Source organism: Trachymyrmex cornetzi, unplaced genomic scaffold (genome assembly GCF_001594075.2).
Source record: "Trachymyrmex cornetzi isolate Tcor2-1 unplaced genomic scaffold, Tcor1.1 scaffold648, whole genome shotgun sequence".
NCBI lineage: Eukaryota > Metazoa > Arthropoda > Insecta > Hymenoptera > Formicidae > Trachymyrmex > Trachymyrmex cornetzi.
The window spans coordinates 108,417-115,360 of NW_017299968.1; the positions used below are offsets into that span (position 1 = coordinate 108,417).

The window sequence follows — 6,944 nt, forward strand, 5'->3', positions numbered from 1 at the left end:
AGTCGGACCGAGTTCATTGCTTGTTATGACATGTTTGGTAACAGTTGCAATAACTTTCAGCGATTGCCGCCAGATTGCAATGCTTTGTTTAAAAAATAAGTCATTATTCCATATTAGTAGCCTATGCCATAATCCCTGATTTTACCCTACATGCATAATTAAAATAAAAATTACAAGAAACTCGTTATTAAATTATTAATTATTAATAGGAATATTTTTTTAATATACTAAAATTTAGTTTATAGAAAAGATAAAATTTTCCTGGTGGAAAAATTTCGCTAAAATTATTCCATGTTTTAGAATACTTTTCAACAAAATTTCAGTATTTTAGAAAAATTTCAGTTTCATTTCAGTAATTTTTAGCTGAAAAATCCATTTTCAGCAAAATTTCAGAGAAATTTCAGCAAAAATTTCAGAGACATTTCAGCAAAAATTTCAGAGACATTTCAGCAAAAATTTTAGAGGAATTTCAATTCAATTTCTGCGATTTTTCGTACGTTAGCTGAAAAATTTACTTTCAATGAAATTTCAGCAAAGGAGGAGGGCCCCTAAGCATAGGTACAATTTTCGCCCCCTCGAAATTTTAATTTAAATGATTAAAATCTACTTCCTAACAAAGAAAATATAGTTTTTTAATTATTTTGAGTTAAACGGGGGTGTTTTTGGTTAATGAACACCCTTTTTTTTAGGGTTGTTTGATAAAAATGATATAAAATTATAATATTTCCAAAATACATTTGGAAATTCTTGCGCAATTTGCTTGCAACTCGTTACTAGGAGGTTTTTGGGGTCGCTGATTACGAATCTGAGGTTAGATTTCAAAAATTCAGAATGGCGGATCCAATATGGCGGACGAGTTTCGTAAAAAATTATCAAATTCACTTAAAAATCGTTACTCGGGGGTTTTTGGGGTCGCTGATTACGAATCTGAGGTTAGATTTCAAAAATTCAGAATGGCGGATCCAATATGGCGGACGAATTTTTTTAGAATGTTTGAATTATCTTGAAAATCTGTATAACGTCATGAATTACCATAAATATATGGAATTTACATTCGCTACTTTTAGCATTACCCAGGAACAACGACGTGGACGTAGTAGTGTTTTGTTCCCATCGGGTGTTTTTTGGGGTGAGTCCCTTGCCTCTCACAATATCGGGTGTACCGATATAAACCTTCTAGTAACGAATTGCAAGCAAATTGCGCAAGAATTTCCAAATGTATTTTGGAAATAATTTTATATCATTTTTATCAAACAACCCTCAAAAAAGGGGTGTTCATTAACCAAAAACATCCCCGTTTAACTCAAAATAATTAAAAAACTATATTTTCTTTGTTAGAAAGTAGATTTTAATCATTTAAATTAAAATTTCGAGGGGGCGAAAATTGTATGCTTAGGGGCCCTCCTCCTTTTCAGTAATTTCGCTAAAATATTCCAAAACATGGAATAATTTCAGTGAAACTTTTTCTTCAGGGATCTCAACTAATATTTATTAGTGTGTGTGGCTATAATAACTTAACACATTTTCTTATAATTATCCTAAATCCTAGTTAAATAAAATACGTATCAGTAGTAATGTTACAAAATAAGTCCGAATTACCTCAAGAGACTCCTGTTTCAATGTATCATTCGTCATGACAGTCCTCAGTGATGAGATGCTGGTACGAGAATTACTGCGGCTAACGGTGGTCGAGGCAGGTTGAGAGGATGTTTTATCCGTTTTCGCTTGATTTTACAACAACCGACCAAAGTCCATACCCATGGATCTCAGCTCGTCATAAATGCTGATGAACAAAAAATATGAAGCAACAGATGTGACGACGTTCTAAATATTTGCTTAAACTTGCAAATGTTCTAAAAATTTTCAAATATTCTAAAAATTCTGAAATTTGTTTTATACGACTCGGACATTCGAACATTTCGTCCCAATATTAATATTTAATTTTTTTCTCTAAAAAAAAGTAATAATTCTGAATGTGTTAAAAGAACTTAAAATAAAATCATTTTACCGTATCATTGGGTAGATAAGTTAAATAAATATCAATACAATGAAGTAATGGCTTAATTCGAAAAATCAATAAGACATGACAAAAGCATAAAAGCCAACGCTAGTTATTATTGCGAATGTTTTCAACAATTTTTACATCAAAATATATATATTTCGACCCTATCATCACCTTAATTTTACTAACATTATCTTAACGCTAACAAATTCTTAACTGTTCGCAGCAAAACTTAAACGGTGAAAACCATGCTTAGAAGCTCCTTAGACGTTCCATGAACTCCATAACGCATTCCTGTGTTTCCATTCTTCGACATTTATTCATTATACTTATTGATTTCAGTCATTGTCTACTTCTACTGCTAATATTTCCAAAATAATCTCCATAAGTTCTTTATTTTAAAAAACCAATTCTCTCGTTTAGGTAATAATCGTGGTCAACTATATATTGTATGGAAGTCACAAATTTCATACATTTGTGACTCCATTGCGTTATGGAATTCATGGAACGTCTAAGGAGCTTCTAAGCATGGTTTTCACCGTTTAAGTTTTGCGGCGAGCAGTTAAGAATTTGTTAGCGTTAAAATAATGTTAGTAAAATTAAGGAAGGAGATCGTACCAATGTTTATTTCTTTTTAAATATTACTGAAGATGATCTGATGATGGTCGAAACGTATATATTTTATTTCGAGATATGCGTTTTTTTTAAATTACATAAAACTCGTTATTTAATTATATTAATTATTTATACTAATAATTTTAAATTTTCAAAACTAATATTTTCCCATAATTTAAGATATTTCTAATTGAATCAGTGTGTGCGAAAAGGGAATAAATCACATTTATCAAATTTTTCAATTTCAATAAAAACCTATTTTATTTTAATGGAAAAACTAACAGAATTACTATTGGGAATTTAAATATGACATTTAATAGTATTTTTTAAACATTGCTGATTTCTTGAATCTTGTCTATTAAATAAAAAAAACTTGACTTTCAAATTTGGACTGATATATGCTTTTTCTGCACTCAACGTTGATGATAAGGAAAGAAAAAATTTGATAATATATTATTCAGATACGATAGTTTATCTTAAACTATGTTAAACAGTTACTTCTCTTTATGTTAAATAATTGTGTGATAATTTACAAAAAACACTTTAAAAACATTGACTATTAAAATATTTCTTCTATTGTTCTTCAAACTTAATTGTTGGCTATTCAAAAATCTCATTAGAAAATATTCTTCGATATTCTAGGATGATTCCAGTTTTTTCAAAGGAGACGAGTGTATACACTGAACTTGCTGACTTATTGTACATCTTCAATGTTTATTTTAGATCCTTAGTCTAGAAAGATGTTCTATTTACCCTAAAGGAATACCTATATCTATTTCAAAATTATTTTAAAAAAATGTATTTTTAAATTAAATTAGACTCGTCCTTTTTCTGTATTCATCAATTTAATTATTCTAAATAATAATATTAATTAAACAAGATACGTATTAACACAGTTAGAAAGTAATTTATTAAATAAATTCCTAAATTTTTTATCCTCGTCAAGATCCTGTTTCGAACTATTATTTGTCATTAAGGAACTCAGCAACGTGATACTGGCAATGAGCGAATTTTTACGGCTAACGGGAGGCGAGGAGAGTACAGACGATTTCTCATGTGCCTCCACTTAATTTTTGAATAGTCGATCAAAATCCACTCCCATAGAGCCCAGCTCGTCGTAAGTGCTGATGAACATATAATTTCATATAAAGTAATAGAAGTGATGTTTACAAGCGAATCAACATTGATATTTGTATATTTTTTCTACGAAAAGACAATGATACTATCATGTTAACAGGTAATTAACCTACGCAAATAACAAGGTGAATTGAAAAGATAGAAAGTGCAGTAGAATCACCCTTCAGCTTGGATAGCTCCGTCCTTCAAAACGATAATTCTACCGACGTTGCGTAGATATTGCAACTGATGAGTGACGAGAATTCGAGTCTTGCCTCGTAAATATTTATCGATGCATTTTTCAAATATATGCTTGCCCATATGGGCGTCTACGGCGCTTAAAGTATCGTCCATAAGATATATGTCGGCATCGGCATAAACGGCTCTCGCCAAATTTATTCTGTCAATTATATACACATATATACGAAATGCAAAAATTTCCAAGAAAATTAAATATAATTTTTTATGATTCTTAACAACCTTATCATATATAGGTAAAAAGAATTAAAAGAGAGTCTCTAAGATTATAAATAAAGATTAAAAATTTCATAAATTCAGCATGTTTTGTCTTATTAGGATGTTTTGTAAACCAACCTTGCACGCTGGCCATTGGAAAGACTGACATCCCTCTCGCCTACAATCGTCTTATCACCATAAGGCAGCAGGCTGAAATCTCTCTTTAACTGACACACTTTAGTCACGCGATCGTATCGAATCTGATCCATTGTTCTTCCGAATAGAATATATTGTCTCACCGAATCAGCCACGGTTCTTGACTGGCATAGGCAATCCTACCGTTAATCTATGAAAAAATATTTAAAAGTACAATAGCATATATTAATTAGCTATGTAAATTAATTATGTAAATTATTTATACATATTAATTTATAAATATTTGGATTAATTAGAAATACATGTAGACTTTATTATAATTACGTATAAATATAGAGATACACAAGGAATCGTGAAATATGTATAGAGAGTAGTGACTCGAGGAACGGCTATAGCGAGACTGACTGACTCCCATCGTTCGCTTCGCTCTTTTATATCTAAAAGTTTTCGAAAACAAAAGCCGACAAACGGAATCGGATCTTTTTTAGCGGCCCGCCAAACACTTGCTGCGCCGTGTGATCTAACGGTCAAACGTGACGCATTTCGAACATAGAAGAAACGTAAAAATAAAATAAGTCTTAAATTATGAACAAAATAAAATTACTTAATCCTACATACATGTATATTTATAAAAATAAGTTGATTAAATAATTTATTTTTATGGACAAAATAGTTTATTTGATATTTATATATTAAAATTTTTTAAATATTTGTCTTTAACTAAAGAGGAATCGTCAACATACTTGAATGGAGCCTTCTTGCAAACGCAATTCTTTCAGGATGACGTTCAATAGACTGCTCTTTCCCGCACCGACCTGGCCAACAACAGCGATCAGTTCACCGGAACGTACCTTCATGTTGATGTTCAGTAAGGTGTTTTCTTGTTTATAACCTAACCACTTAGCATTTCCGTTCTTGATGGACACGCTATACTCAACATTGTTCAGTTGGTCTACGATTGCGCTATCGTTCTTCTTCTGCTCGATTGAATTTTCCTTCGAATTTTTCTTATTATTCTCCTTCACATCCTGTTGGTTATTCTCCTTCACATTCTTATTTTTCTCTTTTGTGTCCTTATTGTTCTCCTTATTGTACTTCTTTGCTTCAATCTCGGAAAGAATCAGTTCGTCATACATGAGGAATTTTTGCAGCCGTTTTATGGACACAATCGTTTCCGCTACTTGTGTTATTCCTGGGTTATCATAAAAACAAAAAAGCAAATAAAAAAAAATAAAATGTAGAATAGAATAATTTACTTTATATTTAACGCGCGCGCGCGTTAGATGTGATTCTTAAACGGAACTTTAATTTATTATGATATTAAGATAATAAAGTACATAAAGTATAAAATATAATAATTGAAAAGAAGTAAGGTAACTAGCCTTTATATAGTGTATGACCTACTGCTTGTTTATGAGAAATTATACGTGAATTCAATGGATAGCACTAATATGGTAAATCGTGCAAGCAGTCCGTCTGATTACATCAGAGCGTCATAGTCGTGATTACTTAACATTTCGTAGATAAGTAATTATCTTCTATAACTACCAATAGATGATTCGATTTCCATAGTTTCGAGTAACCGACTAATTATGTATAATAATTTGCCAATTGTAATCATTATGGCTTCAATCAGCAAGTTATCGCATGCAAATGCTCGTGAACACATTACGTCGACTCTGCTACAAATGCAGCGAGGAATTCATCATTCAGTGTTGAACAGTGAGAGGAAGGAAAGACAGATGAAAAAAGAAAAGTAAAAACTTGAAAAAGTAAAAACGAAGAAATAAAAAGGAGCATTGCAAGCGTCAATATTGATCGATGTCATTCGCATATGTAATTATCACATACATTGCTACACTAATTATCGTATACCTTGCGGAAAGTAGGCAGTCATGATTATAAGCTTAAACTGTTATAATAGGCAGTTATCACGTACACCTTCTCGGCCGTTATTTTGTAGCCAAACAGAATATAAGACATTATCGTAATGAACAACGATATTCTTGTCATAAAGATGATGAAAGACTTGACGATAATGACACATGACGCCCATTAAATGATATTAACTTCTTTCCTAAAATTGAATTTTGTAGCGTTTATATACAGGGTGTACATAAAGTACCGGGACGGTTGAATAACTTTTAGAAAAATTAAAATTTCGAAAAACGTTGAAACACGTCAAACGAGTTTTCAAAAAATCTATCTTTTGTGGGGGGTTGCAGCCCCCCAACCCCAAGGGGGTGCGGGGGGCGCGAGGGGGAAATAAATTCTTAAATGGGAAGGGGGGTCGAGTGGGGGCTCGTTTGAAAGGTCTTTTCGAGACGAATTCAAAACACTATGCATAGAGGGCGCTGCGATCATTTTTCGCAAAAATATTTGAGTTTTAAGATTTCTAATACCACCGGCATTAGCGTTACCCAATGTACACCACGTGGAGGTTGCACGGTTGGATTTTGTACATCTTGTAGCCCTGAAAAGAGGGCTAATTTTATGTATTCGCAGCTTTGAATGATGTTTTCATTAATATTAAGCCGATTGAATATTAAATATTAAAATTTAATTATATTAATATTAAATTAATATTAAAACGATTGAA

General features: G+C 31.8%; 1 pseudogene; it reads right to left on the reverse strand.

Moving 5' to 3' along the window:
• Window positions 1–6,809, reverse strand: part of LOC108767105 (probable multidrug resistance-associated protein lethal(2)03659) — a 48,570-nt pseudogene extending 41,761 nt beyond the window's left edge.
• Between the last annotated feature and the right edge of the window lie 135 nt (window positions 6,810–6,944).